The 13,482-nt window shown below is 38.1% G+C and overlaps 1 long non-coding RNA gene across 1 annotated transcript; it reads left to right on the top strand.

Moving 5' to 3' along the window:
- Nucleotides 1-263: 263 nt before the first annotated feature.
- On the top strand, nucleotides 264-9,449 carry LOC138223126 (uncharacterized). Its single transcript, XR_011181634.1, has 2 exons — nucleotides 264-305; nucleotides 1,950-9,449. It is a non-coding gene; the product is annotated as an uncharacterized lncRNA (long non-coding RNA).
- Nucleotides 9,450-13,482: the final 4,033 nt, after the last annotated feature.

Genomic DNA, 13,482 nt, shown 5'->3' on the forward strand with positions numbered 1-13,482 from the left:
CATTTTCTGTATATTTCTTCCATTCCCTCCCCCATGGACAGCTGATTCTCCTTACTGATGTTTATAGTAACACAGCCTTTTTGTTTTATTTTGTTTTTTTTTGCTTTGGCATTAGAGTAGTTCTTAAAATCGCATTTATTTTTCGTTGAAAGAGAGGAGTTTGTCCTTTTTGGATCTTAATACTGCAGTGAAGTCAGTCCACAGCAAAACTGTAATGTCGCACTACTGAGGTGCGACTCAGAGGAGCTGAGCTCGGGATTCTGTGCCATGGCACAGCAAGCTTTTCCTGCAGAGCAGCAGCCAAGGTGAGTACGGCAAAAACAACATTTGTTGTAATACCACATCAGAAGCTGTTGTGCAATTAAAGTGAGAATCATTGCAGAAATAAAAATAACATTTACATGCATTTAAATGTACTTTTTTGACTTGTTGAAATATGAACCATATATTTTTATGAAAAAAATAGAATGTCTTTTAAATGTAATACAGCTGGCAGCCCTATATCAATCTTGGTTGATTGGTATCTAACACTGAGGAACTCAGCATTATGGATCCATAATATTTAGGAACACGTTAGTCCTTTTTAGAGAACATTGTCTCAAAATGTATTTATGTAATAGCATGATTTGTTTAAGTGCAGAAGTCACCCCTTTTTAAGCTACAGTTGGCCTGTTTGGGATTTACCTTACATCCTCTGTTCAGGATTTATCCAATGTCCTCTTCCTTTTTTAATACAAACAAGCTGCACAGTTCTGGAAAGTTTGGACTCATTTCTTAGACATGTGTGATTACTAATCTATGTGATTTGCTCATTTCCTTGAAGTTTTCCCCAAGATATTAATGACAATCTTTTCATCACTGCTAGTGAGATGTGTAAAGTGTCTTTTGTAAAAAAACAGCTGTTCAGACATTTATAATGTCTTTGGGAATGCATAATGGAAATCATTAGGACACTGCTCTTAAAAACAAGATATTTTTCCTCCATAGTATGAAAATTATATAAAAACTAATCCAATACATACATCAGATCCTGACATAAACATTGCTCGTTCATAATTATAATAATTTAAACCATTTTCTTTAGCAGCACAAAGCTCAGCCAGTAAAGCTACATGAAGATTGCTTTTTGTTTATCCCCTTAACCTTTAAGAAGTATCTATTAGGTAGTCACTTACTAATCAGCCCCTGTGTTTTAGCAAACAAAATCACATTTGGTTCTGATTTTGCACAGAGGTAAGGACAAAAATAAATTAGCTATGTATTATTAGTGGCACACATGTTGCACACATTTTGATCTCAAGAGATTAACCAGGCTTCTCAACTGGAAAATAATAACCATTGGCAATTAATTCTTAAATTACCAATACAGGAAAACATAACTCTTTAATTCAAGCAAGACAGCTTTTTGGCCTTTTGTTTCCTTTTAACCATGGCTGTTTGTTAGATAGGAATTTCCATTAGTTTTAGGTAACCTTCATATACTGAATGCACAGAACTGTGGGAACACCAGTGGGTGGTACAGCCGCTTGTGATGCTTAAGATGTTAAAAGGCAGAAGAACAGAATAAACATTAGAAATGAGAAGATGTCTTTTGACCCAGCTGGCTCACTCACATCCTCACCTGCTGTGAGGTACATTTTAGCATCCCACCTCAAAATTATGGTTATAATAATGAGGGTATTCCTTTCTCTCAGAATAGTTTGATTTCATTGCAGAAATCCAAATTACTTTCATAAATGCCACATGGCAAAAAGTTGTAATGGCAAGGCTTAAAGTTTAGACTTCAAAAGATTTTTTTATAATCATCCTGTAGTTTTGAACAGACGGTCACCTTAGCATAACTAAAAGGCTTTAGGACCACATCTCAAGAGGGCCTCTCTGATCAGCAACAGTCCTGACTCTAACATGAACCAGGATGTCACAAATTGGGTTTATCTTGATACCTCCAGTTGTGAAGCCACATCAAGCGGGGGAACCATCTAAAGAGGGACCCTAGCTGGAGAACACTGAACACAATCATCAAAAGATGACCAATCAATGAAGAACCTGTAGGGTGGGGAAGGACACTACAGATGAAGTCACAACCAATCACCAGCAGTGCTTATGGAACTTGCTCACTCTGTTGACTGCGACCATGATTGTCTATTGCCTGATAACAAACTTTCAAACTCACCACACTGAGTCGGTATTATCCGTGACACACCCAAAGATGGCTCCACAGTGGAAACGGTGTGTTTCCTTTCTCCTCTTTTCAGCATGGAATAAACCTTTACTTGTTCCTTTGCAGCTTACGCATGCTGACGCAGCTACCTACTTGATAACACTCCAAATAATAATTGGAACATACTGTATAAACATTATTCAATTTACAGAAACTTCCTGCCTTCAATTACCCCTACCAAACAATTTTTATTGCTGTGTTTCATAAATACTGCTTAATAGCTTCAGCAAACAGAAAAACATGTTTTGCTCATCCCTCACTCTCTATTAAAATCAGTTGCAGAAAAGAATATTTCATTTTATTTTCAGAACAGAATATCTGAAACCCCCTGTGTGGCAGACTGGCACACACTCCTTGAACATGCTACTTTAGAGTGCCACTTTAGGTTTTTCATTTTTAGTGGTCTTTTCTGTTCTCTCAGACCCCTTCCGGGAATCTAGCCCCCCTACATTGGCCCCCACTTGTCTGTACAGACATTTTACTTTTATGATGGTCTTCCCTTGGTCTCCTTACACATGTGCTCATTGCACTCACTAGATCTTCTCAAGAACTTTTCACTCCTTATTATTCACCAGGCACTGGAGTATTCAATTTGATTACCTCCGTGTCACCCAATTCTCCCTCTTCACTTCACTCAAGCACCAGACCTTCACTAATCACTTACTTTCCTGGCTGATCCTCTTTGACATCTCTTTGCCATCTCTGTTCTCTCCAAGCCTGTCAGCATTGTGATGATAAGACATATAAAGTACTTGGAATAATTTCTCTGCGCAATTTAGTCGGCTCTCCCTTAACCACAGGAAGATATGCTGCCATCTTGCCAAATAATGCCCTATTCCTCTAGTGCCAAACATTTAGTCTAGCAAGCCAGCCCTGTTCCTCTGAAGCACACTTCAGTGCAGTTCAACCTGGCGAATTACCACACAGACTGCCTGTCCAGAACCTGTGATGTCCCACAGTACAGCCTTAACTGGATTTTCTTAATCCTCCCTAACGCCCACAGTCCTGTAAACGACCTTGCACACCCTGAGCTAGAGCCTAGACACAGACCCTTTCCTCCCAGTTGCTTTTACTGTATAATACTCAATCAGCCTAGAGGTGCAGAATCTCAGAAGACAGGGTTGTGACACATTCTACAGGCTTTCTAAACAAACAGTAAGCACACACTACTGGGCAATGACATTTGAACCACGAAGGTTGCTCTAACACTGTTAGTGTGTCATGCAAATTATATTTTAAACTTTTCTTCTAAAGCACAGTACTTTTTATTTAACAAAATGCTTCACTATGATCAATTGGGTCTCTGGTTACACATCAAAATTCTAATGTGGAACAATTGTTTCTTTGCCATACATTTTAATATATTATAGATCTTGCTTTAGAGCCTGAAAAATACAATAGTAAAGGATCATTATTAGTATGAATTAGTATGAATCTGAAGCATAGTCTGCAGGAGATTTAAGGGTGAATTGGGTTAAATAATTAGCAGATAGACCGACGAATAAAAATCTAGCCTTGTACCATTAACGGATATTTCTAGCATTAAAAGGCACTAAGAGAGAAAAATTTATATTTAACATTAACCAAATATCTAGAAATAGTTTTAGCATTGTTGCTGTAGCAGGTTCTGAGAATAGCAAGCATTTTAATAGCACCCCAGAGCATATTAAACAGTGCAAAAGAAACAATGCAAAATACAACTGTAATTAAAAGTGATCTTTTTTCCACATTCACTCAGTGATCGTACAGTGATCACTCCAACTGTCAAAGCTGGGAAGTATCCACTTGCTCTAGACATCTGTCATTCGTTTCCATCTCTTCCAGGACAGCAGGTGCAGGCTGATCACACAGCCTTCTTTTTCTCCATACAGTCAGCATCCACTTCATGATACTGGTATTTATTGATCATTGGCCGTTTAAAGTCATTTCTCCTAACGTTAATATAAATCACTTATTGCTCTGAAAAGCTGTCTGAGTACTTTGGATCTTTGATGTTTCATCGTATCTATCCATGGTTTTTATTTTTGTTACTTCAACAGAGTTTCTAGTTTACAGGATTGTCGACAGGCCCCCTGGCTTCTAGAGCTACTTACCGGCAAGTCTGATAAGCAGAACATCCTGTTCTCATTTTGTAATCATTTTTTAATGTCTTGTCACCATGTAATGCTGTATTCTATCATCGCTTTTTTAAACAACACAAGGAAAAATCTTTTCTGAGAAGGCACCCTTTGCTCTTATTAGATCATGCGTAAAGGGATCAGTCAGATGTGTTAATCTGGGAAAGTGGTAATTTTATTGAATCTGTAAAGGACATGTTGAATGTTACAGGCATGAAAGTAAGTTTCTTGTGAAGTGCACGAGCCAAGTAAAAAAGAGATGAAGCCAAAAGCCTTAAGAAGAGGAAATGAAAAATCTAATGGATGCACATATGGTGAGGATAGTCTGTACCAAGTGTATAGCCGTCACCTGGAATAGTATTCAGACGGCTGTTTCCTGAGTAGACAGCAAATCCCATTTTATGCCAATAATTGCAACATCTCTGTGCATATATTTGACCTAATGTACACAAGTAAATATTGCTGACAACTTCCAGGAACAATTTTCTGCCCTTAGGCAATAAATATATATATTGGGCATTAATAAAGCTTACCTTTGTTTATTATTTAAGTGTATTTTGAGAGCTGGAACTTTAATGGACACTGACACTTACATGGTTAATCAGCTCAGAAAATAGTACATTAATAAGAAAATTGAGGTTGTTTGTATAAGTCCCCACAAATCTGGTCATTTTCCAGAGGCATTGCAGGGTCCATTTGTGTGCCAGATAAGTTTAGTCTGCCAGTATGATTTAGATCCTGAACGAGAATCAGGCATGAGTTTTCCCCTGCTCACAGTAATTCTGTCACCGTCTTTAAAAGTGTTTTAGTTCATACAGTAAGGAGGCCAGATCAAGGATGGAAAAGTATTTACATAAATGGGGTTCAAGAAAAGAAGACACAAAAAGATAATCTGCAATTTAAAACTAGGAGATCCTTAGCAGGAATTAATTAATAACTTGACAAATACTGGCAGAATGTAAAATAAGAGCTATCTTTAAAATTAAGTAATTCAGTTTTTTATATATCTTCATTGTTTTTTTTTTTAATTAAACATTCACCTGAAATAGAGTTTTCAATGGTTTAAGACATGTTTTTTGGCTGAGTTTGTAGGGGCCAGTGACTGTGTAAGCATTGATGCATTTGTTATTTTTCTGAGTGTTTGTTTTCCCCCATAATGAAAGTCCTCAAACGCAAACAGTTGGGCTGGGGGCAATTAACAAACATGGAGGAACACGATGTTTGCTGAACTGGTTTGGACCAGGCCTTGAGCAGAGTGGGACAGGAAAGGAAGCAAAGAGTGATGGGGCCCCACAAAAACCTGGAAATCTGCATACTGACAGTTCTCTAACGACCCATATGATTTCACCAAGCTTCCTCCTGTAATCAACTGGACACACCTGCCCCTGACTGAGACAATGGCAAACCCCTACTGAGTGGGATTAGCCAGCCAAAAAGGACATAGTTAAAAGGGCTTAAAAAAAACTCTAGCCAGAGCACTCAGGACTTTGGAGAAGAAAGGATGTCGAGAGTGATTGCTGCTGTTGGACCCAGAAGAGAACTTAACTAGAATACCAAGGACTAAGTGCAAAGGACCATCAGAAAGATGATGCACCATCATCTCTCTCCCTCCTCTACCCAAAACTAAGGACACTTTGTTCAAAACACCCAGGACTGAATAAGATGCCTAAGTACCACCAAAGGAACTATATGGAGGACAGAACTACTTGCTGGACCTCATTCTTTTGGAATATTTGTTGTGGTGACTGGGGTCCATGAGGTGTTTGTGCTGGTCTGTAATGAGTGCCCCTTGGAGAGATTTTTATATCATGGGCTCTGGATGTTGGGTAGACAGGGTGACACTTAATCAAAATTAACTGACTTGTCTGGTCTGTGGGTATACTAATCATTATAAAGGGATGGGAGGAACGGTCCTAGCACCCTTTAAAATGATTAGATATTCGGCACAAAGACAACATGGTGTAACGCATACAGCCGACATTACAGGTTGTGTGAGCCAGCTTGCCAACACGGTGACGTCACTGCCGTTTCCTGTGAGAAGCAAGAGAAAAGGGGAGATCTTCCTTTAATTGGTTCCCTGTTGAGTGACGCCAGAGGCCTGGGTTTGAGCCCCAGCGGTAGAGGGCTGACCTGAGGCGGGAGTGGCGAGGGCGCATACGCACGTGAACCCGAAAGCACTACAATAGTTTCAGAATTTAGGGATTACCATTCTGGGACACATATTCATACACATCTATCCAAATGTAATGCAAAAAAACTAGTGCATGCTTTTTTATTGTTGTAATGCACTGGGTGCTGGTGTATTCAAATGTGCTATTAAGATGTGGCAATGATCAGAACTCAGCCGCTTAACTTAAACTACACGCATAATGTGACTCCTTGTGGATAGATATCACCACAGGAGCATTCTTTCACTTGTCCTGTAGTAAACGAAGAAGTCTTGCGGATTTTTTGACAATGACTGAACTTTTACCAAAATCCAAGATTAGATTAGTAAATAAATAAAACAGGAAAAACAAAATCTTAACTCCCAGTAGTCTTTTTTTCTTACTCTGCAAGTCCTGTCTACTAGTCGTTGGGTTAATCCCTTCGCTGACTGACCAAAACACAATTTGAATTTTTTTTATTTCTTTTACTCTGCAAGCTTTACTTTTAGAATTTCATCACTTTTGCTCCCACTTCACCATTTTATGGTCTCCAACAACAGGCCTACAGTAGAGCTGTTTCTGCCACAGTCTTTTTATATATAAGCCCTCAGGGATGACAGAAAACAGCTGCACTAAATCAGCCCAGGAAAACTGTACATTGGCCCTTGATAGCCTCATAGGTTTCAGTCAGCAAGCTGCAACCAAGAACAACAATTGCAGTCAAGGCAAGATTAAAATGGTTATGAACTTATCCTGAACCTTTATAATGATTTGGTTCCTTAAGGCATCAGTGAGCTGTTATCTCTGTATACAGCTGTATACACCTACTGTATATGTTGTTTGTGCTTATTGGATTCTGGTCTTCTCTCAGCTGCCATAACAAACTGTGCTTGCTGTTCTGCTGTTACAATTCTGGACCTGGGGAGCTAACTGCATGGAGTTTGTATGTTCTCCTATTATTCACATTGGTTTCCATCAGTTGCTCCAGTTTGCAACTGCAGTCAAAAGACATTCTGGTAGCTGGTAGGTTGATTGCCTTCCTGGAAACTTGGCCCTGGTGTGAGAGTTTCTGTGGCTGTGAGTGCCCTGCAAAGGACTAGAATCCCTTCTTTGAGATCATGAAACGTGCTATATAAAATAAAGATTAGTAAAATGAGAAAATGAAAAGTGGTCATATAAACATTATGGAAAAAGTAAACTAAGTGATGAAAGGATGATAATGTTTCATATTTTACTGATACAACCTTAAGCTTTTTATCAAGACAGCTAAAAGTGCAGAATCAGATCTTAGAGGTCTGAGGTGGCAGTGTCTGCCAATCCATCTTGAGAAAATTCAAGGAAAACTCTAATTAATAATATGTTTTGTGTTCTACAAAAATGTGAGGATGAAACAATCAGCTTAGTTTTCTGCTTTGGAATTCATATAAAGAACGATTCAGTGTCCTGTGAACAGAGCTAAAAAACAGTCTCTCTTCTTAAAGATCTGCTTCTTGAAGCAAAAAAGCTACATGAAAATAGTGACCAAAATTTACATTGGCACCCTCATCAAGATTGTACTTCTTTGTTAGTACCTTCATCCAATTTCTTAGCCTCAGAACCTATGGTTATCTGAAATTATTATATTTCAGAAAAATAAAAAATCTATTCTAGTCCATGTAGTGTTGCTTTCTTTTGCAGTATGTAATTCTTTTTGTATAGAACTGTTTTAGAATTTGTGTATATTTAGGGAGAAGCTAAGTGGATTCAAATGACAATATTAAAGTGTGCTATATAATAAACCTAATAGTACGTTAAGTCTCAGTTTCTATCAGGTTCAACACCTCCAAGAAAGGTGACTGCTGTCCTCTTTACAGTAACCAAGTTCAAGCGATAGACACACATAGGGATGGCAATATACTGTAGGTAAAAAAAAATCAGATAACAGAAAACAAAGCACTTAACTTCTTCAGCTGTCCCTCCCTAACTCTCGTCACTTTGCTTGGCCTCCTGGACTGAGCATTTATTTGCAGTGCAGAGGGAAATCAGATAACAGAAAATAATAGCCTGAACATATTCCCTGATCTGCTGTCCTTCAGAACCTTCTGCTTTCTCTTTTCATTCCGTCACCTAGCCAGTCATCTTCTTTGGCCCTCTAAGTGGAGCATGGCACTTTTGTAGCATTTAAAAGGCCCCTGGGGAACGTAGCAATAACATGCTGTGTAGCAGTAATTACAAATACCCCTGGGTTGGCCCAGAAGTATATGAGGGACCATCACTGTCCCATACTGCCCCATACTGTCCAATGCACAGTCTGGTCTTTTCCAGCTAATTATTCGGGGGGAGGGGGGGAATGACAGCACAATGTTAAATGTTAAATGTGCCTGTAAAATATGACTTTTTATTTTTAAATTCTGATATTCAGCTTGATTTTTTTCCTACCAAAACAAATAAATTATGGGACAACTACATGATATATATACAGTTAAGATCTGCATTACATCTTTATTCAAAACTTTAAAAAGTATCTTTGGATAGTGGGGGAAATGAGAAAAAGCAAATGACTTGAACAAAAAATAATGAACCTTTTGACCTATTTCTAAAGTTTGAAAGCTTTTTTTGTTTAGATTTAGAGGCTAAAAGGAATTAAATAATGTTTGGGTCTCAGATGTTGTTCTCTTGTAAAACTCTGAAAATGTTGTGACACTGTACACGAGATATATACATAATTGTAGTTGTGTTGAATTGGTTTCCATTTTTTTTAAATATATATGGGGGCTAAAGAACTTTTACAGTCTAATTAAATAAATGATTAGATCATTTAGAACTGACAGAGCACTCGGCTGTTGTGAAACTAAGAACCAGGACTGTGAAATGCAGAATTACAAATAAATAAATTTGATTGATCTGCTCATAATTATTTTAATACAGAACAGCAGATAGGAAGAAAAAATAAATACTGCAAGATTTGCAAAGGATTTCTCAACAGCCAACTTTTTGTTTGTCTTTTTTATTTCTGTAAAAATGTACATTCACGATTCCATCCACTGAATTTTCTATTCACTTTATCCAGGAGCAACGGGGGCATGTCACGACTTTTGTCCATCACAGGGCACACACTCACACTCTCGCCAGGGTCAAGTTTCCCAGAAGCCAAGTGACTAAAAACCAAAAAGTTTGACTTTGGGAGGAAACTAGACCACCTGTAGGAAACCCACACAAAGAGTCAGAAACTCCACACAGTGTCACGATCGGGTTCTTTCTTGGTCCTATGCGGATGACACGATCCAGAACAAGGGGAAAAATAGCCATGCAGGAAAGGGTCAGGATACAGGGGAGCATGTCCAAGGTGAGCTGGTGTCCTGGGGAAGTGAGTCCGGGAGAACAAACAAAGCCAAAATCCAAACGGGGAATCCAAACGGGAGAGAAGAGTCCAAAGCCAGGAGATCCATCCAGGGATTAAAACCATGAGCCGGGTCGGGACCGGCGGAGCAGGGGATCAGGAACACAAAGTTAAAACCATAACGGAGCCAGACGGAGCAGGACCCCGGGCTCTCACGATGCGTAAATCAATGAGGAACCAGGAGTGAGGTCCACGTCTGGCTTTTAAGGGGGAGCGGGAATAGGGAACAGGTGCAGACAATGGGGCAGAACAAGGAAGGGCTGGAGTGCCCTTAAGAGGAGGGGTTAGTCATCGTGACAGATAGCACCCCAAGTCTGTAACTAGTCCTAGGGCCTCAGTGCTGCAGTGGCTAACCACTGGGCCACCTTTCCTGCATACAGATGGTTTTTTTTTAATTAAGCAAAAAAAAATAAAATGAATACACTGTTAGTCTTTTAAGACAGGACCAAAGTCAGTACAAACTATATTAGACAATGGCAAAAATCATAATGATATGGGGATCACTGTTATGCATTTAGCAATCTAAGTACAAAGTGTTAAGCACTTGGAGTTAAACTTTCCTTACTCATTTAGAAAACACTAGAGTGTACAGAAAAGTACGGGAGTGAATTATTCAGTATTTCATCTGTCTTTGCTTGTGTTTATAAAGAGAATTTGTTTTTTATTAACAAAATTGTTTAAGCTAGTGGTGGTCATAAAATCTATAATTCACCTTATTCACAAACTGTGAAACGGTATCATTTCAGGAGACAGGTAAACACAGATGATCAAAGAGTGTTTTCTGGCGATTTACCCTGGTTAATTAGATAAGATCACTTTATTAGCCATATGCAACTTCTTACATGAGGAATTTGTCTTTTCACATAACACAGCTTGCTCTCCATGAGACATACAGGCAGGGAGAGAGATGCTTGGGGTCAGAGCACTGGGTCAGCCATTTATACAACACACCTGGAGCAGCTGGGTTAAGGGCCTTGTTCAGGGGCTCAAGGGAGAAGGATTCCTCTGCCAGCCACAGGATTCAAACCTACAACCTTGCAGCTACAGACACAGATCCTTAGCCACAGTGCCATCACTCCACCCGAAGCTTGCTTGTTTCCACCTGGTTATGAACAGGGGACCTTTTGCATGTGAGGCGAACGTGATAACCATTACACTATACTCTTTCACTGGAGCTGTGCCAGAGTATACAAACAACTCACAAGCCTCAAATTTTATCTAACGCTTAAGCATTTTATTGAGCTGCTCCCCTCTAGTTCATACAATTATTTAACATAGATAAGAATTTCTGTAGTTAATGCTTATTCTTGCTGAGCATTAGATTTGAAGTAAGCAATGCTAAAAAATATTGTATTCCACTATTAAAAAACAAACTTCATTGAATCAGAATAGAGCACCACTGGAACAAAATAGCAGCAGAGAAGATGGCGCATATTAAATGAATATTTCCACCCACCTTCTTTTAACATTAAAAAGAATGGTGACATTAGGTCCTTAAAGCTATTCAGATCTTCTGTACTAGGTCACTGGTATTTTCCTGTGATGGGACTGGTGGTCTCTTTGGGCTGAGGCTGGTGCGCTTACAAAAGTACATGTGACAACTAATTTAAAAGGGGTCTTTTGAATGAATGTTTCTTCCGGAAACTTCCCACATGCATCCCGTCGAAAGCTGCCAAAAAAGAACAATAGTGGTACAGAATTTTGAAACTGGCATGTAGGGATGAATTTGTGATTTAGTCTGTGCTGTGGTGTGAGATTCCCATTAACTTTTTCTTACTTTAAACCAAAGGTAAAATTCCATATTTAATAAACATTTAAGAGATTACAATTCAATGTTTTCACAATAAGTAACTTGGCAGTAAATCAGTAACAGTGAAATAATTATTTGAAACGTGGCTATTATCATATTGTTTCAAACTCAAATACTGTCATGCAGCAACAAGTTAAATTGAATATTATATCAGTTTAGACTGAGTGAAATTCTACACTGTTATTAAAGGTTTAAGCATTAGATTTAGAAAGCTGATCTTCCATCTATTTTAATTATATAAGTTAGCAAATGTATTGTTACAAATCTGAAAGGGCTATTCTTAGATGTCCTACAGTATATTGGACATTATGCTAAAAGAGAATTTATAATTGAACAAAAATAAGTAGGGGACTAGGGGACTTGATCAGTCAACTTAATGTCTTCAGTATTAATAGTGAACCTTGAGCCAGAAAGAATGAAAACTATGGGGAATTGCAACTAAAACAGAACAGATAGTAATTCTTCACACAAAGGGTTGTGAGAGAATGGAGCGAGCTGGCCAGCCAGTATTGTTGTAACAATACATTTCCTACCTTATATAATTATAATAGATGAAACCTCAACTTTCTAAATCTTATGCTTAAAAGTTTAATTTAGTAGTTTAGTAGTTAAGTTAAACTAAATGTTCAGCCATTTGTTTAAAGGTGCACAGAGCTTCTCCTTCAGTTACTTAGCTTCAAAACCTGTTTTAGGTTCCAACAGCTCATTGTGTAAAGAAGGATTTCCTGAACTCCTCCCTAAATGAGTTTCTGACTGTGAGCTCGTGTGCTCATTTCGGTACTGAGTGTAAAATAGTTTCCTGGTTTAACCCCACCCAAATTATTGAGGCACTGCAATCTAAAATGTAATATATTCACTATTAATCACTGTAAAATGAAATAAAAACAGAACAATTCAAAATGAAAAACAAATAAATTGATGATAAAGAAAAGCAGGCAATCATGAAGGTAAAGACATGAAAAACTAAAAAAAAAATCAGAACCATGGCATAGAATTTGGACATTCCAAAAATCAATGGTTTTGAATATAGAGAAGAAAAAAAACTGCAGGTACTGTACAATTTACAATCAGCCAAGAATGGGTTTCCAAGAAAACCATCTGCAGCTGATGACAGTACAATTATCAGAGCTGTCTAAAACAACTGTTACTAACAACTTCTTGAGGTCAGGGGTGAAAGTATCAAAATCTTCAGTTTGCAAAGTTTGAGACAAAAGTAATTATAAAACCTGCTCTTCAAGCCGTAAACCTCTCATCGGCATAAAGAACAGAATAGGCAGATTTGACATGTGAAATGCTGCACATGAGTGCAGATAGTTTTATTAGAATGATTAATGGATAGTTAAGACCAAGATAAACATAGTGGAAAGGTGCTGTAAGTGTGTGGACAAACAATGGATGCTATAAAGGATGCTCATTTGTGAAGCCTAGTGAAATTAATGTCATGGCTTGGGAATACATGGCTGGGACTGGAATTGGATCAATTATCTTTGTTGATAGTGTAACTAATAATGGCAGCAACCAAATGAATTCTTAAGTTTAAAGAAACATTTTATCTGTTTATGTACTGTAGACATCAACACCTCCAGAAATATTGGGTGGAGTTTCACCATGATCCGTGAGAATATACAAAAGCTTAAAGCCAATTAAATTAAACATTTCATAAGGATAAAAAAATGGGAATCTTAGACTGGCCAAGTCAATCTCTAGATTTATATTCACCTGAGCATGCATTTTATAAGCAGAAGAAAAATATTAAAGTCAGAATAACTGATGTGAAAATAAAATTCAAAGCTGGCTAGTAGCAACCC

This window comes from Lepisosteus oculatus, chromosome 2 (genome assembly GCF_040954835.1).
Source record: "Lepisosteus oculatus isolate fLepOcu1 chromosome 2, fLepOcu1.hap2, whole genome shotgun sequence".
Classification (NCBI taxonomy): domain Eukaryota; kingdom Metazoa; phylum Chordata; class Actinopteri; order Semionotiformes; family Lepisosteidae; genus Lepisosteus; species Lepisosteus oculatus.